The sequence below is a fragment of the Papio anubis genome, chromosome 16, assembly GCF_008728515.1.
Source record: "Papio anubis isolate 15944 chromosome 16, Panubis1.0, whole genome shotgun sequence".
Lineage (NCBI taxonomy): Eukaryota > Metazoa > Chordata > Mammalia > Primates > Cercopithecidae > Papio > Papio anubis.
The window spans coordinates 21539669-21566693 of record NC_044991.1 but is presented as its reverse complement, the minus strand read 5'-3'; the positions used below and the strand labels follow the sequence as shown (position 1 = coordinate 21566693).

The 27025-nt window shown below is 47.3% G+C and overlaps 1 long non-coding RNA gene across 1 annotated transcript; it reads left to right on the top strand.

Annotated features, from left to right (window-relative positions):
* Positions 1 to 1431: 1431 nt before the first annotated feature.
* Positions 1432 to 24717, top strand: LOC108580842. Its single transcript, XR_001892382.3, has 3 exons — positions 1432 to 1972; positions 22447 to 22659; positions 24341 to 24717. It is a non-coding gene; the product is annotated as an uncharacterized LOC108580842 (long non-coding RNA).
* Positions 24718 to 27025: the final 2308 nt, after the last annotated feature.

The window sequence follows — 27025 nt, the reverse complement described above, 5'->3', positions numbered from 1 at the left end:
ACTCGGGAGGCTGAGGCAGGAGAATGGCGTGAACCCGGGAGGCAGAGCTTGCAGTGAGCCGAGATCAGGCCACTGTACTCCAGCCTGAGTGACACAGCAAGACTCCATCTCAAAAAAAAAAAAAAAAAAAAAGTGAAATGGGTACTAAAAAACTTACCAGCCAAAAAAAGCTTTGGACCAGCTAGATTTACAGCCACATTCCACCAGATGTACAAGGAAGAGCTGCTACCAATTCTACTGAAACTATTCCCAAAAATCAGGTAGGAGGAACTCCTCTCTAACTCATTCTATGAAGCCAGCATCACCCTGACCTCAAAACCTGGCAAAGACACAGTGAAAAAACAAAACTCCAGGCCAAAATCACGGGTGAACATAGATACAACAATCCTCAACAAAATACTAGCAAACTGAATTCAACAGCACATCAAAAAGTTGGCCGGGCGGTGGCTCATGCCTGTAATCCCAGCACTTTGGGAAGCTGAAGTGGGTAGATCACTGGAGGCCGTAAGTTTGAGACCAGCCTGACCAACATGGCAAAACCCTATCTCTACTAAAAATACAAAAAAATTAGCCAGGCACGGTGGTGCATGTCTGTAATCCCAGCTCCTCAGGAGGCTGAGACAGGAGAATCACTTGAATCTGGAGGTGGAGGTTGCAGTGAGCCAAGATTGTGCCAGTGCACTCCAGCCTGAACAACAGGGTGAGACTCCATCTCCAAAAAAAAAAAAAAAAAATTAATTCACTATGATCAAGTAGGTTTCATTCCTGTGATGCAAGATTGGTTCAACATGCATGAATCAATAAATGTGATTCACCACATAAACAGAATTACAAACTAAAACCATCACCCCAATAGATGCAGAAAATGCTTTCAAAAAAATCCAACATCCTTTCGTGATAAAAACCCTCAAGAAACTAGGCATGGAAGGAACGTACCTCAAAATAATAAGAGCCATCTATGACAAACCCACAGCCAACATGATACTGAACAGGCAAACACTGAAGCATTCCCCTTGGAACAAGAAAAGCAATCCCAGCCAGGCGCAGTGGCTCACACCTGTAATCCTAGCACTCTGGGAGGCTGAGGCAGGTGGATGAACTGAGGTCAGGAATTCAAGACCACCCTGGCCAACATGGTGAAACTCCGTTTCTACTAAAAATACAGAAAATTAGCTGGGCGTGGTGGCAGACGCCTGTAATCCCAGCTACTCGGGAGGCAGGAGAATTGCTTGAACCCTGGAGGTGGAGGTTGCAGTGAACCGAGATTGTGCCACTGCATTTCAGCCTGGGCAACAAGAGCAAAACTCTGTCACAAAAAAAAAAAAAAAAAAAAAAAAAAAACGCGAGAAAGAAAAGAAAAAAAGAAAAGCAGTTCCATTATAGCTGCATTATTGGGTATATATCCAAAAGAAAACAAATTATTCTACCAAAATGACATAGGCACTTGTGTGTTCATCACAGCACTATTCACAATAGTAAAGACAAGGCATCAACCTAGGTGCCCATTAATGGTGGATAAGATAAAGAAATCGTGGTACATATACATTGTGGAATACTACATAATCATAAAAAAGAATGAAATCATGTACTTTGCAGCAACATAGATCCAGCTGGAGGCCATTCACAAGTACATAAAACCATAAACATAGGGTACTGATATGGTTTGGTTCTGTGTCCTCACATAAATCTTATCTCGATTGTAATCGCCCCTTGCCAAGGAAGGGACCTGTAAGTCCCACGTGTTGTGGGAGGGAAGTGATTGGATTAACGGGGCAATTCCGCCCCCCGCCCCAGTGGTTCTCGTGATAGTGGGTGAGTCTCGCGAGATCTGATGGTTTTAAAAGTGGAATTTTTGCCTGCGCTGGCTTCCACGCGCTCCTGCCATCTTGTGGAGGAGGTGTCCGCTTTCCGTTTTGCCTTCTGCCATGATTTTTAAGTTTCCTGAGGCCTCGCCGGCAAACGATGCGGAACTGTGAGTCAATTAAACCTCTTTCCTTTATAAATTACCCAGTTTCAGGTATTTCTTTTTTTGTTTTTTTGAGACGGAGTTTCTCTCTTGTCGGCCCAGGCTGGAGTGCAGTGGCGCAATCTCGGCTCACTGCAACATCCGCCTCCCGGGTTCAAGTGATTCTCCTGCCTCAGCCTCCCAAATAGCTGGAATTACAGGGGCCCACCACTACGCCCAGCTAATTTTCGTATTTTTAGTAGAGACGTGGTTTCACCGTGTTGGCCAGGTTGGTCTGGAACTCCTGACCTCAAGTGATCCACCTGCCTCAGCCTCCCAAAGTACTGGGATTATAGGCATGAGCCACCATGCCCCGCCTCAGGTATTTGTTGATAGCAGTGTGAGAACAGACTAATACAGGTACTCAGGGACATAAAGATGACAACAGTAGACACTGGGGACTATGAAGCGGGGAAGGGAGGAAAGGGGGCAGGGGTTGAAAAACTAACTCTTGGGAACTATGCTCACCACCTGGCTGATGGGATCATTCATATCCCAAACCTCAGCATCACGCAATACACCCATGTAACAAACCTGCGTGTGTATACCCTACGTCTAAAATAAAAGTTGAAAAAAATAGACTAAGTCTTGCTATATTGCCCAGGCTGGAGTGCAGGGCCCATTCACAGGGTGAATCATGGCGCACTGCAGCCTCAAACCGCTGGGCTCAAGGGATCTTCCCACCTCAGCCTCCCAAGTAGCTGGGATTACAGGCCTCCATTGCTACGCCCAGCTGAGGAGCTTACATTTTAAAAAGAGCAGTCCAGATGTAAGAGATTTACAAAAGCAGGAGATCGATTAACTAGTCCAAAATGGAAACGGCTGTTGACTACGGTGTGGGGGCCTTCGTGAAGTCAAAGAGGAATCTGGACACACCTGACAGACTGATGGAACCAGTCCTTTGTTGCATTGGCTGGAAGGGTTGAAGGAGAGAAGAAACCTAGCACGATGATCTCAATCTGGTTACAAAACATGATTCCAGAGAAAAAGGTTGATTAGTAACAGCACTTTGCTATCATTTATTGATAATAAATGCTTTTGTTATCCTTTGCTACGAAACAAACTATCCAAAAATAGTTTAAAACAAGGAACTGGAGGCCCAGGCAGGCAGATCATGAGGTCAGGAGGTCGAGACCAGCGTAGCCAACACAGTGAAACCCTGTCTCTACTAAAAATACAAAAATTAGCTGGGCGTGGTGGCAGGCACCTGTAATCCCAGCTACTTGGGAGGCTGAGGCAGGAGAATCGCTTGAACCTGGGGGGGAGGTTGCAGTGAGCCGAGATTGTGCCACTGCACGCAAGCCTGGGAGACAGAGCTAGTCACCGTCTCAAAAAAATTAATAAACAAAAAAACCCACAAGGAACTGTGATTATCCCGAGTTTCTGTGGGTCAGGGATTCAAGAGCAGTTTAGGCCAGGCATGGTGGCTCACACCTGTAATCCCAGCACTTTGGGATCAAGAGGCTGGGAGTTCGAGACTGACCAGGGCAACAGAGCAAGACCCTATCTCCACAAAAGGTAAAAAAAATAGCCAGGTGTGGTGGTGTGTGCTTGTAGTCCTCAGGAGGCTGAAACGGGAGATTCCTTGAGCCCAGGAGTTCAAGGGTACAGTGAGCCACGATTGTGCTGCTGCACTCCAGCCTGGGTGACAGAGCAAGAGCCTGTCACACACACACAAAAGATAGTTCAGAAATCACTCTGTCATTTTCACAACATCCAATAGGTACAGAGGCCAGCCCTATTCAGTACGGGAGGTGACTGTACCAGGGCACGAAACCAGGAGGTGGGGCTCATTAGCCACTCTCTCATCTTGGAGGCTGCTGCCCACCACGTGGTACTTCATGATCTTGTTCAATAATCACAACAGGCTAGTAATAATTTTTCCCCTACTCAGAAGAGGGAATTTTGCTCAAGACCAAACAACTAAGAAATAGCAGCCCTTGAATTTGAACCCCACTGTCCTTGGCTATGTTGGAGCTCTATGGCATGCAGGGGTGATAGCAGCAAGAACTGATAGAATGTCCCCCGAATCCCATTCGACTCTGGACTCCAGGCAGCAAGACATTGTATTTCTCTCCTCCGGCCGGGTCACCAGGGGGACTGGCATCTTCTCTTAGACTCTTGCACAGGTCATGGGGAGTTTAGGCCCTGGGAGGGCGCCAGTTAGCAGGGGCGAGAAGAAAGAACTGCCTCTCTCCTGTCGCTCCGCGTTTTGCCCCAAGACAAGGGGCTGCCATTCAGAATGGGTCAACTTCCAGGCCAGTGACTGGGTCAGATTTGCTGGAAGGCAGAGTCACTATCAGAAGATCTGTCACCTCACCACACACACACCATGTGCAAGCACACATGCACACACACATGTGTAAGCACACAAGTACCCATGCACACACATCACCTGCATGCACACACACCAAACACATGCACACCCACCATACACACGCACACATGCACACATATGCACACTCTCCTAGTCGTCTGCTTCTGAGTGACCAGATGGCTTTTTTTCACAACTACTTATTGAGCACCTGCCAGGTGCCTGGTATGCTTCTGGTTGCAAAGGACACAGAGCATGGAACAGAGACATGGCGTCTGCTCATGTGGAGCCTGTGGTCATGCACCCTGCTGGACGGCTGCCTTTCCGGGTCACTTCTGCTCCTCACATCTGCTGGGGCTCATTCCCTTCTTCCATGTGGTGTTTGGGCACAGGCATGGGGAGGTCCCCCTAGACCTTGCGCCTAAGCCTTGAACTCTGGCCCACTTTACCAAAAGCCCAAATTAAGGAATTGATCATCTGCTTAGTAATAGTTTAGAACCTTTAGAGTATGTTACAGCCTGCAGAAGTTATACCAGCCTGTCTCGACTCTTTTAGTCACAGTGAGATGGAGCTTTCAGAAAATCAAGAGACTAAGATGAGGCCAGGTATGGTGGCTCACATCTGTAGTCCCAGCACTTTGGGAAGCTGATGTGGAAGGATCACATGAGCCCAAGAGTTTGAGACCAGCCTGAGCAACATAGTGAGACCCCATCTTTCAAAAAAAAATTAGCCTGGTGTGGTGGCACATGCCTGTAGTCCCAGCTACTCAGGAAGCTGAGGCAGGAACATCGCTGGAGTCCAAGAGTTTGAGGCTGCAGTGAGCCATGATCGGACCACCGCACTCCAGCCTGGGTGACAAGAGTGAGGCCCCGTCTCAAAAACAAAACAAAAGAGACCAAAATCAGTCAAATTGTTCTTACTGTTCTCTCCCTCCCTGCCTAGAGCTGTACTTTCAGACACCACTCATTGTCCTTCCTGCCTTGCCAGGCAATTCAGGACTCTGCAGTGACATCACTCATATGGTCTCAGGGGCAGCCCAGAGGTATCTGACTGCAGACACAGCCAGGTTCCGTGGGCACAACTGGGTGGCAACTTCAGAGGGCAGAGGGGACGCCTTCATTGCCTCTCCTCGCACAGAAACGGTGGGCTCTTTCTGACCCAGCGTGGTGGTTCATGCCTGTAATCCCAGGTGCTTTGGGAGGCTGAGACGGGAGGATTGCTTGAGCCCAGGAGGTCGAGGGTGCAGTGAGCTATGATCGCACCACTGCACTCTAGCCTGGGCAGCAGAGCGAGACCTCATCTCTAAGAAAATAAAGAAAAGCTGGGCGTGGTGACTCATGCCTGTAATCCCAGCACTTTGAGAGGCTGAGGCGGGATAATCATGAGGTCAGGAGATCGAGACCATCCTGGCTCACATGGTGAAACCTGTCTCTACTAAAAATACCAAAAAAAAAAAAAAAATTAGCCAGGCATGATAGTGGACGTCTGTAGTCCCAGCTACTCGGGAGGCTGAGGCAGGAGAATGGCGTGAAGCCGGGAGGCGGAGCTTGCAGTAAGCCAAGATCACGCCACTGCACTCCAGCCTGAGCAACAGAGTAAGACTCCGTCTCAAAAAAAAAAAAAAAAGAGAAACAGTGTTCTCGACACAGCCAGTCAGAACTGTGTGACTCACTTGAGGCAGGACTGAGAGTGACATCTAGTTGCACCTTTCTCGCCTCTGGACCCTCGGGGGTGAGTTCCTCTTTGTCCTCTTGTGGAAACAGCACACAACAAGCAACCACAAAACCAGAGCGGAAGGAGGGACTTCCCACCAGCATCCGGCCCTGGTGCCATGTTTTATCATCTGGAACCGTTGTGAAGCCTTGTGTGACTTGCTCAGGATCAGTGGTCACCATGGTCTAATCCCAAGAGGGACTTGTCACCCAGAGACCTCAAAAGGCCCCAGGCCCACTGTGGTTTTTTCTGAGAGGCTCCCAGAACCAAGTGGCACGTTGATTTCCGGTGCGTCTGTGTCTTTGTGCCTGTATCTTGCTGGGGGACTTCACAGGAAGCAGGATTTGGGCATTCCTGAGGCTCCCAGCCAGACACCACCCCTGAGTGCCACATCCCATGATCGCTTCAGCCACAGGCCTTTGACATTTCCATGTGGCAAGGCACCCAGCAGAAGATGAGGATGATGGGTGATGCCAGATGGATGCGTACCTGGTGGATGGCCCACACACGAAGCCTCGGGACCCTCAGGACTGGCCATATAATCTGCAAGGTCCAGTGTGAAATGGGAATAAGCAGCCCCCACGGCCAGGCATAGTGGTTCATGCCAGCACTTTGGGAGGCCGAGGTGGGTGGATCACTTGAGGCCAGGAATTCGAGACCAGCCTGGCCAACATGGCAAAACCCTATCTCCCCTAAAAATACAAAAATTAGTTGGGCATGGTGGCACACACCTGTAACCCCAGCTACTCGGAGGCTGAGGCACAAGAATTGCTTGAACCTGGGAGGTGGAGGTTGCAGTGAGCTGAGATCATACCACTGCACTCCAGCATAAGCGACAGAGTGAGACTCTGTCTCAAAAAAAAGAGAGGCTGGGTGCAGTGGCTCACGCCTGTAATCCCAACACTTTGAGAGACCGAGGCGGGCAGATCACCTGAGGTCAGGAGTTTGAGACCAGCCTGGTCAGCATGGTGAAACTCTGTCTCTAATAAAAATACAAAAATTGGGCATGATGGTGGACGCCTGCAATCCCAGCTACTCCAGAGGTTGAGGCAGGAGAATCGCTTGAAACCAGGAAGTGGAGGTTGCAGTGAGTCAAGATCACGCCATTGCAGCCTGGGCAACAAGAGTGAAACTCCATCTCAAAAAAAAAAAAAAAAAAAAAAAAAGAACGAGAATGAGCAGCCCCATTGGAAAATTATGAAGAATTTCAAGACAGCAACAGCAGAGCGTTAAACGGAGCACAGGGCCCCTCTGCCCACGAGGCCTTGGGCAACAGCTCACAGGTCATCGTCTGTGTTGCGAGCCCTATGGGTCCCTCCGAAACCGTGCCCCAAGTAGTTTAAGATGTCAGGGATTAACAGAAATTCTTGAGTTTGCAGGATAGCAGGTAAGAAAAGAAACAACTTCCTAAAAAGCTGAAACTCCCTCCACTTGTGAGATTTTAGAAACTGGCTGAAATTGACTAGAACCAAGATGGCCAATGGGAGTCTGTGCAGAACAGGCTTTCAGACATCAAAGCCTAAATTTCCACTGCGTGTTTCATACTAATGTCTCCTGATTTGCACATGCGACCCATGAGGAGGCATGAAGGATAACTGCGCCTCCCCAAGGACCTCCCCTTACCTTCCACCCCATAAACCTTTTCCAATAAAATTACGCTTTAAAGCCAGTACAGGGAGGCAGCTTTGAGCTGGACTCCTATTTCCTTGTAAGTCAACTTGCAATAAAAGCTTTTCTTTTCTCAAAAACCCAGTGTCGGCCGGGCGCAGTGACTCATGCTTGTATTCCCAGCACTTTTGGAGGCCAAGGCAGGCAGATCATGAGGTCAGGAGTTCGAGACCAGCTTGGCCAACATGGAGAAACCCTGTCTGTACTAAAAATAGAAAAATTAGCCAGGTTTGGTAGCGGACACCTGTAATCCCAGCTACTCGGGAGGCTAAGGCAGGAGAATTGTTTGAACCCAGGAGGTGGAGGTTGCAGTGAGCCAAGATGGCGTCACTGCACTCCAGACTGGACAACAGAGCAAAACTCCGTCTCAAAAACAACAACAACAAAAAACAAGTTAGTGTCGTAGCATTGGCTTTTAGCCCAAGGGGCAGTGAGCCCTTTTTGCCCAGTAATGCCTTCACCCTGCCACAGCTGGGTAGCCCTCCATTCAATTCTGGACAGTGAAACCCGTTTGCAGGTCTGCTGGTGACTGGTTTGCATGTCATATCTAGGCAACTATAGCGTCCTGGCTGAGTCAGGTGCGGACTGTTGCTGGCTTGGCTCTCTGAGGGCTCCAGGAAGGCAGGGCTGGGTCTGAACATAATCTCTGGATTCCCCAACTTGATCCAGTGCTGGGAATACATCAGAGACCCCATGGCATGGGTTGGGGGTGTTAATTAGTCTGACACTGAGACCTCATAGAGGCTACAGGTAGGCCTGCTCTGGGGCCTTACACGGTATGCCAAGGAACACCGGTGGTGGAGTGCTGGCCCTGCTGAGACCCGAGCACCCCCAACCTGAACTCTGCGAGCCTCAGGGAAGACTCAAGGGGAGCAGCAGGGTGGATGGGCTGAGCTGGCGAGGAGAGGGGGTGGCCAGGGAATGTGGAGGGGTCCAGGCGTGAAAGGGAAGCCCTTTGCAGAGGAAAGGTGATGAGGGGTGGAAGGAGAGAATGTGGTCTGCAGAAACCTCAGAGGTCCTGGCATCGGAGATTTAGAAATGTACATGAGGCCGGGCACCGTGGCTCACGCCTATAATTACAACACTTTGGGAGGCCAAGGCAGGTGGATCGCTTGAGCCCAAGAGTTTGAGACCAGCCTGGGTAACAAAGCAAAACCTCATCTCCACAAAAAATTTAAAAATTAGCCAGGTTTGGCCGGGCGCGGTGGCTCAAGCCTGTAATCCCAGCACTTTGGGAGGCCGAGACGGGTGGATCACGAGGTCAGGAGATCGAGACCATCCTGGCTAACACGGTGAAACCCCGTCTCTACTAAAAATACAAAAAAAAAACTAGCCGGGCGAGGTAGCGGGCGCCTGTAGTCCTAGCTACTCGGGAGGCTGAGGCAGGAGAATGGCGTGAACCCGGGAGCGGAGCTTGTAGTGAGCTGAGATCCGGCCACTGCACTTCAGCCTGGGTGACAGAGCGAGACTCCGTCTCAAAAAAAAAAAAAAAAAATTAGCCAGGTTTGGTGGTGCACACCTGTGATCCTAGCTACTTGGGAGGCTGAGGTAGGAGGATTGCTTGAGCCTGGGAGGTTGAGGCTGCAATGAGCCATGATTGTACCACCGCACTCTAGCCTGGGCGACAGAGTAGACCCCATCTCAAAATGATAATAAATAATTAATTTACTGGGCATGGTGGTTAATTTGCTGGGCACACCTGTAGTCTTAGCTACCCAGGAGGCTGAGGCAGGAGGATTGCTTGAGCCCAGTTCCAGACTGCAGTGAGCTATGATTGTGCTACTGTACATCAGCCTGGGTAACAGCAAGACTCTGTCTCTAAAAAAAGAAGAAATGTACATCCAATGTGAGGAGGAAAGCCTTTGGTCATCAGAGGAGAGAACCCGGGTTGGAGGGGGGTGTTTTGCTAAGCCCACAAGGGAGGGCATGCAGCCAGCTGCAAAGCCCGCTATTATTCATGACGCTTGTTAAGGATGATCAGGCTGACTTTATGCAGTGAGGAGCCACTGAGATTGGCATAGGGACCATCGTGATGGGGTTTTGCAGTGGGGGATTGATCGCCAAGGAGTACAAGGAGCAGGGTGGGGATCACTGGATGGAAAGTGACTAAGGAAACATCCGAGCGAAGAAGGGTTCCAGCTAAACCCACCTAACAGAATTCCTGTTGAAGACAGGCCAGGGTGCTCAGACAGCACCTAGGGGTGGTGGAGAAAGAGGAACCCAATCAGACATGGAAGGTGGTTAGATATAGGGGGCTCTGGATAATCTGACTTAGCAGGATTCCTGCTAAAATTGGACAATACAGAGGTGACCACAGAATTCAAAAGGTCAGGCCTGGTTGAAAAAGAGTCCGGGGGCTGGGTGTGGTGGCTCACGCCTGTAATCCCACCACTTTGGGAGGTTGAGGCAGGTGAATCACTTGAGGACAGGAGTTTGAGACCAGCCTGGCCAACATGGCGAAACCCCGTCTCTACTAAAAATACAAAAATATGCCGGGCGTGGTGATGCACGCCTGTAATCCCAGCTACTAGGGAGGCTGAGGCAGGAGAATCACTTGAACCTGGGAGGCAGAGGTTGCAGTGAGCCAAAATCACGCCCCTGCACTCCAGCCTGGGCAACAGGGTGAGATGCCATCGTAAGGGTAATAAGAGTCCAGGGTGGCAGAGTAGAGTTTGTTCAAGGCAAGAATGAGAGAATCCTGGTCACCCTGTGGCTGTCTTCCTGCCCCTCCTGAGTGGCTCTGCGGCCTCCTATGGTGCAGTGGCTGTGGGCAGAGTCCCTGATTCTGACCCCTCCACAGCGTCACCCCTGTGCCTCTAGAGCAGGGGTACATGGGGCTTCTTTCCCCTTCCAGAGGAGGTTCTTACTTGAGGGTTTTGCGGAGGACCTCTCCATGGATGCCCTCCCTCCCCACATACCTATCTATTCACAACCGTTGCATGCGCCTTCCCCAAACCCAGCCTAGGCCAAGCCTGGAAGGAAGTTGGGGGCCCATTAGGGACAAGCCCAGGAGGCCTGAGTGACTATAGAGGCTCCCAACCACCCCAGAAATTCAGGGGATGCCCAGGAATGACCCCAAGGCAGGGGATGGGGGGAGGGAGCCGAGGCACAGACTGTGCTTAGGTTCACAGGCCAAAGGCACTGGCTGGTTTGAGGAGCCAAACAGTGCTTGTCTGCCTGGAGCTTGGGGTGCAAGTGGGGATGTGGCAAGAGATGGGGCTGGAGGGCTCAGCAGCGGCAGGCACACTGGATGTTTGCCCCGAGGGCAACGGGGAGCAACGAGGAAGTGAGGCAGGCGGCAGCCCTGCCAGATTGCCATCGCATTTATTCCCAGAGGTGGTGGCTGGGAAGTGGATTGGGAGGGACGGGGCTGAAGGCTAGAGACCAGCAAGGGAATTTGCAGTCATTAAGATGAGAGATGTCAGTGGCTTGGACCAGGAGTGGAGTTGGGTGGAGAAGGGGTAAGTTCAAGAGGCGTTTTGGAAGGAATGCTGGTGGAGTTTCCCATCGTTTGAGTGGGGAGGTGGGTGGTCTGCGAAGGAAAACAAGGGCTTGGGCACCAGGAAAGGGTGGGGCAGACGCGGGTGGTGGTGCAGGTTTAGGTGGAAGGTCACAGGTTTGGTCATGAACATACTGAGTTCACGGACCTGCGACACAGAGGGACCCAGGCAGGATTCACACTCAGCCCTGCTGCAGAGCCAGCTCTTTGGGCTGCCACCCGTACAGCTATAGAAGAGCAGAGGCACTGACCTGGCCATGCCCTGTGCTGCCCTCAAGCTGCAACCTGGTCTGGGTTCCCTGGGCATCAAGCAGGGGAGGCTGTTCAGGAAAATCCCCCAGGCCCACTCACTCTGATAGCCCAGAGCAGCTGTTCCTGGGACCTCTCTACACTTGGAGGATTACCAAAGACTCCCAGGAGCTTCTGTGTATGGAGCTCATGACTCCTGATTCTTACCGTATGTAAAAGGCTGAATAATGACCCTCAAAGAAGATCCACATATCAGCCTCCCAAAGAGCTAGGATTACAGGCAGGAACTACTGCACCCAGTTATGGAGGAGCTTTTTAGATAAGCATGGATATTCTTCTTTGATATAAACCAAAATGCAAAAAGTGGTAGTTTTTCAAAGGTTAGTTGCAGTGTAAAATCTGAAATCAGGTCAATGGATTTTTTGTGTTTTGTGACAGTGAAATCCACTGACCTTACACTTTGAATGGATCTTTTGCTGGTGTATGATTCTGGATTGGCTGACCCCAAACGTTGAAGGAATAAATAAATGGTAGCAATTTTTGTAAGACAGGGTCTCTCTCTATTGCCCAGATAGGACTCAAACTCCTGGGCTCATATGATCCCCATGCCTTAGCCTCCCAAGTAGCCAAGACTACCAATTTTACATAAACTTCCAGAAAATTGAACTGAGAGACACATTTCCTAATTCATTCATTCTATGAGGCCAGCATTTTGTTGATATCAAAACTGGACCACAGTGTTATAAAAAACAGAAAAAAGTTTTAGAGTCGGGTGAGTTTGGGAAACAACAAAATTATATGTAAAAATTTTTTAAAAAAAAGGAAACCTAAAATCCAGTGTTACTCATGAACATAGAAAAATTCTCAACAAAATTTTGGCAAATTCAATAGTATATAATAAATTTTCTCAGTATTTGCAGATCTGGAAATGTCTTTATTTCACCTTCAGTTTTAAAAGACAACTTTGCTGGATATACAATTCTTGGTTGATACTTATTTTTCCTGTCAGCACTTTGGCGTCTATCCTTCACAGTTTCTAATGACAAGTCAGCTGTTAGTCTGAGATGTTGTTCTCTTTGATGAGCCTTTTTTCACTTAATGCTTTGCTTTTTTTTTTTATTTGTTTGTTTGTTTAGGGATGATGTCTTACTGTGTTGATGATGTCTTACTAGCTTACCAGGCTAGTCTGAAACTCCTAGGCTCAAGTTACCCTCCCACCTCAGCCTCCTGAGTAGCTGGGATTATAGCGTCTTTGTTTTGATTGTTTAATCATTTCACTATAATATGTCTGGATATATTTGCATATTTGCAAATTCTGACCTGGAGTTCATTAAACTTCTTGGATGTGTGTAGATTGTTTTCCTCAAATTTGGGAAGTTTTTGAGCATTATTTCTTCAAATATTTTTTCTGTTCCTTTCTCTCTTTCCTCTCCTTCTGATACTCCCAATTACATGAATGTTGGTGTGCTTAATGGTTTTCCACATTTCTCTAAGGCTCTGTTCATTTTTCTACATTTTTTCCATCTCTCTGCTCTTTCAATTGTGTAATCTCTATTAATCTCTCCTTACAATTGCTGGTTCTTTCTTTTGCCCATTCATTCTACTGCTGGATCTCTCTAATGAAGTTTTCATTTTAGTTATTGTATTCCAACTCCAGAATTTTCATTTGGTGCTATTTTATAATTTCTGTCTCTTTATTGATAGTCTCTATTTTGATAAGAAATTATCATTTTACCTTCCTTTATTTTCTTAAGCATTATTTTCTTTAGTTCTCTGAATATATTTATAACAGTTGCTTTGGAGTCTTGGCTAAGCCTGATATCTGGACCTTCTTAGGGAAGTTTCTTTCTTTCTTTCTTTTTCTTTTTTACCGAATTTGTATACTCTGAAGATTAAAGGCAGTTTCTGTTGCCTGTTTCTCTGTTTCCTATATCTGGTCACACTTTCCTGCCTTTTTTTTTTTTTCATGTCTCATAAATGGTTGTTAACCACTGGACATTTTAGAGAATATACTGTAGCACTCTACTGAACTCTCACCTTCTGGGGCTTGTTTTGTTTGCTTGTTTATTTGTTTAGTGACTTAGCTGGACTATTCCAGTGAAGTCTATTTCTCTTAAGTATGCAGCTTCTGGTTTCACTCCTCAGAGAAAGTAGCCTTGGACATGACCAGGGTCACCCTGGGTGACAGTGGTTTTAGCAGGGGTCTCTTTGTCTCTTTTTATGATTTCTTTGTGAAGCTGTCTGCCTTTGTTGGAATCATACCCAGCTATTAGCCTCCATTGATGACTAATTGCTCTATTGTTTTCAATAGTGCCCTGGAGTATAAATTGCTCCACATGTGATTCAGTTAAATTCAGGCCCTTTTGCAAAGGTACTCTTTGAGGCCAGTCTTTGAGGTTTGTTACAATTCCAGGAGTGTTCTTCTCAGTAGCTACCCTATAGTTTAGCTTGTTAATCTGACAAGCTACTAGCCTCCTCATAATTGCTTGCCACCAAAATTGCTTACTACCAAAATCTCCATTGCTTTTCCCCTTAAGCTGGAACTCCTCCACACCCAGTTCCGAAGGAAGTCAGTTCCCTTGGGAAGAGCTTAGGATCTCTCTGTTCTTACAGCCTGCTACTCTCTGCACAACTGCTCTGGACTGGAGGCAGGGAGAATGGCCCCCTTCTCAAAGAATGACACCCCTGCTTCATGAACAGGCTGCTGGATGGGGCAGTAGCTTCTGATCGTCTTGACTTGCCACTTATGGCATGGAACTTCTATCCTATGAATGAGCTCGGGCAAATGCAACCAGGCATTTTTTTGGCCTGCTGCACCTAAGGCAGACCTTCCACCCTACAGAGTGGGGCTGGGTAGAGGAGGAGAACCCCAGACCTCTCAGCCACTCTTGCCTAGAATGGAGTATCTAGAACACAGGACTTGGTGGATGAGAAATGCTGATGTCATGCCCTTCCTGGGGAGATACTCTAGCCCCTCAACTGAGACTGAGGAGAGGGAGACCTGTGTTCTTGGTTGCATCCACCTGGAGTAGAACTTCCATCTCACTGAGCTGGGGGGCGGGGAAGGGAGAGAATGGGCCATGGCTCAAATGCCACAGGCTCTCACTTTTCTACTGTTCTGAGATTTAATAGATTTTTTTTTTTTTTTTTTTTTTTTGAGACGGAGTCTTGCTCTGTTGCCCAGGCTGGAGTGCAGTGGTGCGATCTTGGCTCACTGCAAGCTCCGCCTCCTGGGTTCATGCCATTCTCCTGCCTCAGCCTCCCGAGTAGCTGGGACTACAGACACCCGCCAAGTCACCACGCCCGGCTAATTTTTTTGTATTTTTAGTAGAGACGGGGTTTCACCATGTTCACCAGGATGGTCTTGATCTCCTGACCTCATCATCCGCCCGCCTTGGCCTCCCAAAGTGCTGGGATTACAGGCATGAGCCACCGCGCCTGGTCTCGGCCGATTTTCCTGAATAAATGTTTCTTCATTTGCTGTGTGACCTCAGGACAATTTCCAGAGACTTTAAATGGTTGTTTTTTCATATATTTACCAGTTATAGTTATTTCTCTGGGCAGAGGGTAGGTGGAGCTCCTCACACCACTGTACCATAAGTTGTCTCTGAATATGTAATAGTCATTTGCTGCATAATGACATTTCTGTCAATGATGGACCAAATATACAATAGTGATCCCATAAGATTATAATTCTGGGCCAGGTGCAGTGGCTCATGCCTGTAATCCCAGCACTTTGGGAGACCAGGGCAGGTGGGTAACTTGAGCCCAGGAGTTCAAGACCAGCCTGGGCAACATGGCAAAACCCCATCTCTACAAAAAAATTTTTAAAAATTAGCCAGGCATGGTGGCTTGTGCTTGTGGTCCCAGCTACATGGGAGGCTGAGGTGAGAGGATGGCTTGAGCCCAGGAGGCGGAGGTTGCAGTGAGCTGAGATAGTGTCACTGCACTACAGCCTGGGCAACAGAGTGAGACCCTGTCTCAAAAAAAAAAAAAAGATTATAATACTGTATTTTTACTGTACCTTTTCTATGTTTAGATACACAAATACCACTGTGATACAGTTACCTACCGTATTCAGTACAGTAACATGCTGTACAGGTTTGTAGCCTAGGAGAAAGGCTACACCACATAGCCTAGGTGTGTAGTAGGCTATCTCAGCTAGGTTCGCGTGAGAGCACTCTGTCATGTTCATACAATGATGAAATCACTTAATGACACATTTCTCAGAACATATCCCCATCATTAAATGACTCATGACTGTATATTTAAAAAAAACATACAATAGTCCCCCTTTATCTGGAGTTTCACTTCTTGCGGTTTTGGCTACCCATAATATAGTAAAAGAAAACATTTAGAGAGAGACCACATTCATATAACTTTTATTCCAGTATATTGTTATAATTGTTCTATTTTATTATTAGTTATTGTTGTTAATATCTTACTGTGCCTAATTTATAAATTAGACTTTATCATAGGTATGATATCTGGACCTTCTTAGGGAAGTTTCTTTCTTTCTTTATTTTTCTTTTTTACCGAATTTGTATACTCTGAAGATTAAAGGCAGTTTCTGTTGCCTGCTTTTCTTTTTCCTATATCTGGTCACACTGTCCTGCTTTTTTTTTTTTTTTTTTCATGTCTCATAAATGGTTGTTAACCACTGGACACGGGAAAAAACATAGTGTATATAGGGTTTGGTACTATCTGAGGTTTCAGGCATCCACTAGGGGTCTTGGAACACATCCCCCATGGATAAGGGAAGACAACTGTACATTACAACCAAGTGGCGTTTCTCCTAGGACTGCAAAGTGGCTTTAACCCTGGAAAATCAATCAGTGTAATTCACCATATTAACAGACTAAAAAATTAAAACGATCAGATGATTTCAATAAAGGCAGAAAAAACATTTGACAAAATCCAACATTTGTTCCTGATTGTTAAAAAAAAATTAAGCAAGCCAGGAATAGAAGGGAATCTTCTTACCTAATAAAAGGCATCTACCAAACAAAACCCTATAATGAACATTAGGGTTCATTAATGTTTTTCCCCTAAGGTCATGAACAGGACTGGTCTCTCTACTCTCACCATTTCTATTCAACATTGTATTGGAGATTATGGCCAATATACTGAGGCAAGAAAAGGAAATAAAAGACATTCAGATGTATATAAACAAGAAAAGTTGCCTTTATTTGCCAAAAAAAAGTTCATTTAAGTTAAAAATCTGATGGAACTTGCAAAAAAGCTGCTGGGACTAATAAATGAGTATAATGCTGAAAGATACACGGTCAATATAAAAAATATATTACTAGCAAAAAATACCTGGACATTGAAATTTTAAAAAATACTATTTATGGTAGCATAAAAATATGAAATAGAGTAAATAGAACAAAAAAGTATGTTAGGCCTGTACAATTAAAGCTACAAAACATTGCTGAGAAAAAGTTTTAAAGGTCTAAATAAATGGAGAGGTATACCATGTTCATGGGTTGAGAGAGTCAATACTGTCAATATGTCAATTCTTTCCAAATTAATCTACAAACTCAACATAATTTCAGTCAAAGTCTCAGCAGGCTTTTTTGGTAGAAATTTACAAGCTGATTACAAAATGTATTGGAAATGCAAAGGCTTAGAATAGTCAAAACAGGCTGGGCGTGGTGGCTCACGCCTGTAATCCCAGCACTTTGGGAGGCCGAGGCGGGTGGATCACAAGGTCAGGAGATCGAGACCATCCTGGCTAACACAGTGAAACCCCATCTGTACTAAAAAATACAAAAAATAAGCCGGGTGTGGTGGCAGGTGCCTGTAGTCCCAGCTCCTCGGGAGGCTGAGGCAGCAGAATGGCGTGAACCCGGGAGGCGGAGCTTGCAGTGAGCCGAGATCGTGCCACTGCACTCCAGCCTGGGCGACAGAGCAAGACTCCATCTCAAAAAAAAAAAAAAAAAAAAAAAGAATAGTCAAAACAACTTTCTTTGAAAAAGAGGAACAAAATTAAAGGACTTAAATGACCTAACTTTAAAACTTACTATAAAGGCACAGCAACGAAGATGGTGTGGCACTGGTGTACAAATAGGCAAGTAGTTTAATAAAGCAGAACAAAGAGTCCAGAAACAGACTCATAGATATGTGGTCAATTTTCAACAAAGGTGCAAACTGGACATCATCAAATTTAACCTCTCTCTGCTCTTTGAAAGACACTGTTGGCTGGGCACAGTGGCTCACAACTGTAATCCCAGCACTTTGGGAGGCTGAGACGGGTAGATTGCTTGTGCCCAGCAGTTTGAGACCAGCCTGGGCAACACGGCATAACCCTATCTCTACAAAAAATTAGCTGGGTGTGGTGGCACACACCTGTGGTCCTGGGAGGCTGAGGTGGGAGGATAGCCTGAATCCAGGAGGTTGAGGCTGCAGTAAGCCATGATCATGTGACTGCAGTCCAGCCTGGTGATAAGCGAGACCCTGTCTCAAAAAGAAAAAGAAAGACACTGTTAAGAGAATAAAAAGACAAGTCACAGATTGAAAGAAGATATTCATAAATCACATATCTGATTTTAAAAAGACATATCCAGAATATATAAAGAACTCTCAACGCTCAGTAATATGAAAACAAAGAATTTTTAAGAGTGCCCATGGGGAACAAACAATTGAAACAGACACTTGATCAAAAAAACACGTATGGATGACAAATAAGCAGGTGAAAAGATGCTCCATAGCATCAGTCATTAGGGAAATACCAATTAAAATCAGTGAGACCACTACACACCTATTAGAATGGCTTAAATTTGAATAACTGGCAATACTAAGGGTTGGTGAGGATGTGGAGCAACTAGAGCTTTTAGGTACTGTTTTACAATCACTTTGAAAAACAGCTTGGGTTGGGCGTGGTGGTGCATGCCTGTAATCCCAGTACTTTGGGAAGCTGAGGCAGGTGGATCATCTGAGGTCAGGAGTTCAAGACCAGTCTGACCAACATGGCAAAACCCCATCTCTACTAAAAATACAAAAAGTAACCAGGTATAATGTTGCATGCCTATAATTCTAGCTACTCAGGAGGCTGAGACAGGAGAATTGTTTGAACCCGGGAGGCGGAGGTTGCAGTGAGCCGAGATTATGACATTGCACTTCAACCTGGGCGACAGGTCAAGACTCTGTCTCAAAAAAAAAAAGAAAAAGAAAAACAGCTTGGCAGTTTCTCTCATACTTCACATACAATTACCTTGAGACCCAGCAATTCCACTCCTAGGTATCTAACCAAGAGAAATGAACACGTATGGCAATATAAAAACGCGTATGCAAATGTTCATAGCAGCATTACTTGTAATAGCCCCAAACTGGAAACCAACCAAATGTCCATCAGCAGGTGAGTGGACAAACAAGTTGTGAAACATACCTAGCAGGAAAAAGAAATGAATTAGTAATATCCACAACGACATGGGTGAAGCTTAAATTATGTTGCATAAAAGAAGCCAGACCAAAAAAGAGTACATACAGTATGATTTCATTTATATAAAACTCTATAGGCCAGGGGAGGCGGTTCACACCTGTAATCCCAGCACTTTGGGAGGTCGAGACAGGAGGATTGCTTGAGTCCAGGAGTTCTAGACCAGCCTGGGAAGCATAGGGAGACCCCATCTCTACAAAAAATAAAAAATAAAAGTTAGCCAAGTGTGGCAGTGTGCATCTGTCATCCCAGCTACTTTGGGAGGCTCAGGTGGGAGGATCGCTTGAACCTGAGAGTTCAAGGCTGCAGTGAGCTATGATCATGCCACAACCCTCCAGCCTGGGTAACAGAGTGAGACCCTGTCTCTTAAGAAAATGAAGAAAAATCCTAGAAAATGCAAAATAATCTATAGTGACAGAAAGCAGATCAATGTTTTCCTGGGAATCGGGAGAGAGGTGGGTGACCAAGGGGAATAAGAAAACTTTCGGAGGTGGTGGATATATTCACCATCTTGATTGTGGAGATGATTTCCCAGGTGAAAACATGTCAAACTGATGAAACTGTACACTCTCCTAAGTGTGTACAGTTTATTGTAACTACAGGCCAGGCGCGGTGGCTCACGCCTGTAATCCCAGCACTTTGGGAGGCAGGGGTGGGTGCACTGCTTGAGTCCAGGAGTTCGAGACCAGCCTGGGCAACATGGGGAAACCCCGTCTCTACTAAAAATACAAAAACCGCCACCACCACCACCAACAACAACAAAAAGCTAGCCAGGCGTGGTGGCACGTGCCTGTGGTCCAAAGGATCCCTTGAGCCTAGGAGGTCGAGGCTGCAGTGAGCCATGATTGCATCACTGCACTTTAGCCTGGGTGACAGAGTGAGATGGGGAGGAGAGGGGAGAGGAGGGGCCTTCTTTCCCGCCTTAAGAGGGGAGTCAGGATGCAAAGCCAGGTCACCTGACCCAGAGCCTGTGTCCTTACCTGGCTGTCTCCTGCCTCCCAGTCTGCACCCAGGATGTTCCCTTTGGGGCCCTAAATGGTGCTCAGATTCCCCTGGGAATATTTACAGGGCCTGGTGTATTTGATCCTGCATGACGTTTTTTGTTTGTTTTGTTTTTGAGACAGGGTCTTGCTCTGTTTCCCAGGCTAGAGTGCAGTGGTGCCATCATAGCTCACTGCAGCCTCAAACTCCTGGGCTTAGGCAATCCTCCCACCTCAGCCTCCTGAGTAGCTGTGACTATAAGCACATACTAACACGTCAGGCTAATTCAAAAAAAAAATTGCAGAGATAGAATCTCGCTATGTTGCCCAGGCTGGTCTCAAACTCCTGGCCTCAAGCAATCCTCCCACCTTGGTTTCCCAAAGTGCTTTGATTACAGACACACACCACCATACCTGGCCCCATATGAAGTATTTGTAAGACTTCACCTTCATCTGACAATGGTAGTGATAGTGACAATGAAGATGATGATTTTTCTTTTCTTGTTCCATAGGCCTCAATCACCGTCAGCTCCCTGAGAACAGCTCCTAACTCCTATAATGGCGTATTCCTACCTCAGGGCCTTTGTAGAGGTTGTTTTTTCACCCAGGGACACCTGGATCATCATACTTCATCAATTAATTGCCCTCATCCTTCAGCTTTCAGCTTACAAGATTTTCTTTTCTTATACTTGCAGTCTCAGGGTTTTGAAAGGCCAAGACAGGAAGATTGCTTGAGACCAGGAGTTTGAGACCAGCCTGTGGCAACATAGCAAGCTCTTGTCTCTATTTAAAAAAAAAAAAAATTAGCTGGGCATGGTGGTGCACTCCTGTAATCCCAGTTACTCAGGAGGCTGAGGCAGGGGGATCACTTAAACCCAGGAGTTCCAAGCTGCAGTGAGCTGTGATCATGCCACTGCACTGCAGCCTGGACAACAGAGTAAGAACTTGTCTCAAAAAAATTTTAAAAAGGCCGGACGTGGTGGCTCACGCCTGTAATCCCAGCACTTTGGGAGGCCAAGGCAGGCAGATCACGAAGTCAAGAGATTGAGACCATCCTGACTAACACGGTGAAACCCCGTCCTACTAAAAATACAAAAAATTTGCCGGGCATGATGGCAGGTGCCTGTAGTCCCACCTACTCGGGAGACTGAGGCAGGAGAATGGTGTGAACCTGGAAGGCGGAGCTTGCAGTGAGCCGAGATGGCACCACTGCACTCCAGCCTGGACAACAGAGCGAGACTCCGTCTCTAAAAATAAAAATTAAAAATAAATAAATAGGCTGGGCGCGGTGGCTCAAGCCTGTAATCCCAGCACTTTGGGAGGCCGAGACGGGCGAATCACGAGGTCAGGAGATCGAGACCGTCCTGGCTAACATGGTGAAACCCCATCTCTACTAAAAAATACAAAAAACTAGCCAGGCGAGGTGGCGGGCGCCTGTAGTCCCAGCTACTTGGGAGGCTGAGGCAGGAGAATGGCGTAAACCCGGAAGGCGGAGCTTGCAGTGAGCTGAGATCTGGCCACTGCACTCCAGCCTGGACGACAGAGCCAGACTCCGTCTCAAACAAATAATAATAATAATTAATTAAATAAATAAATAAAAACATTTTATAAGATCTGTGGCCCTATCTGCCAAGCCCTGTCATCTGAATTAGGGCCCTATTGTTCTCTCTCTTTTTTTTTTTTTTTAAAAGATGAGGTATTGTTCTGTCACCCAGGCTGGAATGCAAGGATGCAGTCAGGGCTCACTGCAGCCTCAACCTCCCTGGCTCAAGCAATCCTCCTGCCCCAGCCTTCTGAAGAGCTGGGATCACAGGCATACACACTATACCTGGCTAATATTTTAATTTTTGCAGAGACAGGATCTCACTATGTTGCCCAGACTGGACTTGAACTTCTGGCCTCAAGTGGTCTTCCTGCCTCAGCCTCCCAAAGTGCTGGAATTACAAGTGTGAGTCACTGTGCCCAGCCTGTTATGTCCTTTCAGACACCCTGCCTCATTCCTTTTTACGACTTGCAGTCATGCAGTTATCTGACCGTGGGTTTGTGTGAGTCTGTCTTTGAGGCTGGTCGCACTGGCTCCTGCATTTCCAACACAGAACTTGAGCTTAGGCTCAGAGTAGGCGCTCTGTAAACATACGTGAGACGAGTGAGGACATTCCCTGGATGATGCCTGGGATGCCCAGACCACAGAGGCTCCATTGAATCTCCTGGGGCTTAAAGTCCACCACGTTCCACTCAGCAGGAAAAATTCAGAGCTGACATTAATTCAGACCCCACATACATGATTCTTACTGAGTTAGACACCAGGACAATCTCGCCCTTTGTTGGGACTGTGGGAGTCTTACGTACTTCTACAGAGAAGCCAGTCTAAAATCAGTCACTTTTTGAAACTATCAGCTCGAGAAATTAAGGATTCTGTCAGCGTGCCCTGAATTTCTGGGCCCAGCAATTAATTCCTTCTAGATTAAAGGATTGTTGTGTTTCTGATACATTATTATGCGGAGTGGGCTTGCTGTGAATTTTAAAACTTTAACCAGAATCCTCATTAACTGGGACCTTTTATCTGTGTGCAACTTCTAGAAGAGGCCAGTGGCTAGAAAGCGCCGATGCATCCAAAAAACACACTCCGGGTGTCCTGTTGCATATTCAGTCCAGGCAGCTGTTCTCCTTTCTGATGGAAACAGGGCCATTTACTTACAATGTGCCCGGTGCCGGCTGGACGTTGTACATGCGCCATTGAATCATCACCTGCTCAGTCAGGCGGCCACCGTCATTATTAGCTCCAGCGTACAGGTGAGGAGACTGGGGTTGAGAGAGGTGGGGTCCCTGCTCAAGCCAATGGGTGGCCCAAGTCTATCCGAACTCCAGGCCCCATGCTTGGCTCTCAGTCTCTGTTGCTTTCCCTTCTCCCTGGATGGTGAAGACCACTGTGCGGAAGGATGACCACAAAGCTCTTTGGGCCACCATCCAGCCAAGAGCTATTTCATCTGTGCTGGGCATGAGGCTCCGCTGAGCCCATGGGAGTAGGGAGGCTCGAGGGAGCAGACCCAGTCGTGTGTGAGGCTGACTCGGGCCAAGAGCTGCATCCTCTGGGAATACCCATGGGGTTCAGGGCCCAGGGAGGCCAGCCCCAGCTGTCTATCATGAGCAGGCTCTGTCTCCTCCCTAGCATCAGTCCTCCTCCTGCCATATGTCTGGGAACCTCAGCTTCTCTCGGGCAGAGTCTAGACTAGCTGTCTTTTTTTTTCTTTTCTTTTTTTGAGACGGAGTCTCACTTTGTTGCCTAGGCTGGAGTGTAGCAGTGCCATCTCGGCTCACTGCAACCTTCGTCTCCCAGGTTCAAGCAATTCTTCTGCCTCAGCCTCCCAAGTAGCTGGGATTACAGGTACATGCCACCACACCTGGCTAATTTTTGTATTTTTAGTAGAGACAGGGTTTTGCCATGTTGGCCAGGCTGGTCTCGAACTCCTGACCTCAAGTGATCCACCTGCCTCGGCCTCCCAAAGTGCTGGAATTGCAAGTGTGAGCCATCATGCCCGGCCAGCCTAGCTGTGTTGGTGGCAGAATGGGAGCCCAGATGCAGCCCTTTGAGGGAGAGACTTCCAGGCTCTATGTCAGATGCTTGCTGAACATCTCCAAATGAGCCTGGGTCTCCCAGCATTACAGCGACTTCCCACTTTGGTTCACGCGGGTTTATATACACACAGCATTTATGCACACAGCTACTTCCTCACCCATGCATGCCTGGAACCAGCGCTCCCCAGCCCAGCGTGCACCCCAGGCTAAGAGCCAGGCCATCACTCCCACAGTGGGCTTCCCCTAGGGGATCTTCTAGAAACCTTAGAAACTCAAAAGGGGTCAGGATTCCAGGAGTTCCGGCATCCCTAAGTAAAGTGCCCCTTTCAGGCTCCTCAAAGAAAGAATGGGGGAGTCAGGCAGCGCCAGGGAACAGCCCACTACTCACTGCTGGGAGCATGTGGAGAAATTAGAACGCTTCCGTGCTGCTGATGGGAATGCAAAGTGGTGCAGCTGCTGTGGAAAACAGGTGGTGGTGCCTCCAACAATTAAACATAGGGCCGGGTGTGGTGGCTCATGCCTGTAATCCCAGCACTTTGGGAGGCCGAGGTGGGCATATCACAAGGTCAGGAGATCGAGACCATCCTGGCTAACACGGTGAAATTCTGTCTCCACTAAAAATACAAAAAATTAGCCAGGCGTGGTGGCGGGTGCCTGTAGTCCCACTTGAGAGGCTGAGGCAGGAGAATGGTGTGAACCCAGGAGGCAGAGCTTGCTGTGAACTGAGATTGCGCCACTGCACTACAGCCTGGGCGACAGAGTGAGACTCCATCTCAAATAAATAAATAAATAAATAAATAAATAATAAATAAGCAAACATAGAATTACCCATGTGACCCAGCAATTCCACTTCTAGGTATATACCCAAAAGAATTAAATATACCAATTCCATTTCCAGGTATACACCCAAAACAAAAGGAGGGTCTCAAAGAGATCCTGTGCTCATAGCAGTATTATTCATAATTGCTAAAATGTGGAGAAACTCACATATCCATCAATGGAAGAATGGATAAGCAAAATGAGGTCTATCCTTTCAATGGAATATTATTCAGCCCTGAAAAGGAAGGCAGTTCTGACACAAGCTACAGTGAGAATGAAGCTTGAGGACATTATGCTGAGTAAATGAAGCCAGTCACAAAATAATAAATACCGTATGATTTCACTTATATGGCGTACCTAGAGTAGTCAAAATCATAGACACAGAAAGTAGAATGGTGATGGCTGGGAAAAAGGGGTAATGGGGGTTATTGTTTAATGGATACAGAGTTTCAGTTTTACAAGATGAAAAGGGTTCAGGAGATGGATGTTGGTGATGGTTACACAACACTACGAAGGCATTTAATTCCACTGAACGGTACCCTTAACAATGGCCAATTTTGCTGGGTGTGGTGGTGCAATTATGCCTGTAATCCCAGCACTTTAAGAGGCCAAGGCGGGGAGCGGGGGAATCGCTTAAGCCCAGGAGTTCAAGTAGAATGGTAAAATTCCACTTATATGAGGTACTTAGAGTCATCAAAATTGTAGAGACAAGTAGAATGAGGGATGGGGGAATGAGGAGTCAGTGTTGAACCAGTACAGTTTAATTTGCGGAAGATGAAAAAGTTCTGGACGGGGGTGACAGTTGCACAACAATGCGAATGTACCAAAGTGTATGCTTTAAAATGCTTTAAAATGGTTAAAATAAGTAAAATGGTCAGTTTTCCAGCCTGGACAACATGGTGAAACCCCATCTCAACAAAAAAATAGAAAAATTAGGCAAGCATAGTAGCACATGCCTATAGTCCCAGCTACCCTGGAGGCTGAGGTAGGAGAATCACCTGAGCCCGGGGAGGTCGAGGCTGCGGTGAGCTATGATCACCCCACTGCACTCCACCCTGGGTGACACAGTGAGACCCTGTCTCCAAAAAAAAAAAAAAAATCAATTTTACATTATGTATCTTACCAGAATTTGTTAAAAAAAAAAGAAAAAGAAAGAAAAATCTAAAGTTCCCCTTCATTAAGCAGCCTGCTAGTCTGATGATCCTAGTAAATCCTGGTGGTGACATTTCAAGGTACATTCTGCGATTGCCCTCAGTTTTCAGTTTTCAGGTGAGAAAGCCGAGAGAGGTGACATGAGCAGCCTGAGGTCACCCAGCAAGTGGCAGGGCCAGGATTCCACCCAGGACCGCTGACATCACCCAGCCACAGAGGGAGTGGCCCCCTTCCCTGATGGCTCCCCCAAAATCCCACTCAGATTCTTCTGCCAGGGGCCAGCAAACAGGATCCAGATGGCGGTTCCCCAGTTAGGACAGGGCCTAACTTGAAAGCCCTCTGCCAGGATTTCCAAATGCATCCCAGATTTCTGTCCCGGAAGTGTCTGGTGCCCTCCTGCTGGGCAGTGGGGAACCGAGGAGCAGCCAGGCCTGGCCATCGGCCTGGGCAGTGACTGGGGGCTGGCGGGGCTTGGCACTGACCTCTGGTCCATCTCCTCAGAGCCCCCGGGGGATCCTGCCGGCCCTAGGAGGCCCAGTTTGCTCTGACGGTGGATTTGTCTTATTCCCACCTCTGTAACAAAGCCCCACGACCTGCCTGGCTTAAACAACAGACACTTACTGTCTCGCTATTTTAGTACTGGAAGTCTGAAATCAAAGTGTGGGCAGGGCTGGTTCCTTCTGAGGCTGAGAGGGAGAGTCTGTTCCAGGCCCCTCTCCCGGCTTCGGGTAGCCTCCACCATTCTTTGGCTTGTTGGCGGCCATCTTCTGTGTCTTCACATCATCTGCCTCTGTGTGCGTCTGTCTCTGTGTCCCATTTCCCCTTTATATAAAGACACAGCCACATTGGATTAGGGCCCACCCATGTGACCTCATCTCAACATATCTGCAAACACCCCATGTCCAAAGAAGGTCCCATTCACAGATCCTAGGGGTTAGGACTTCAACATCTTTTGGGGGTGTTGGGGGGGACATAATTCAAACCATAACACCATCCCCCAGTGCTGTTACTCTTCTCAGCTGCCCAGGAGGCCAGTGGGGAACATTCTGGGGATTGGAGATGTTTGCAAACTGAAATGGCATTTCACATACTCTCTACGGTTTTATGAATTGTTAACTGTTGCCACCACATACTGAGTGCTTCCTTGCTGTGTGCCAGGCACTCGACATAACTCCCCAGTCCTCAGCTGCAGGGTGGCTGCTATCATCCCGTTGTACAGGTGAGCCATTGAGACTCACCTGGGAGGGGTCACTTGCTCAGAGTCCCACGGCTGATTATTCTCATCTGTGGGATTCATCCCACCACCTGTCTGAGCAGAGGCCCTGAGGTTTCTGTAACTCCTCCTATTCCAGAACACATTCCCCATCCCCTTCTTGTGTTCCTTCCTTTTTGATCTCAAACAACTTGAAGTTGGAGGAATTAAGTGCAAATGATTGCAGTTGGAGTAAAAGACAGTGCCTAGGAATTCAGGCAGAAAAGGTGTGTGATGGGAAGGCCTTCCTCCTTTTCTTTTTTCACATTCAAACAGAACTTCAGATTTTAGAGGTGAGAAAGGGCCAGGTGAGGTGGTTTATGCCTGTAATCCCAACACTTTGAGAGGCCAAGGTGGGAG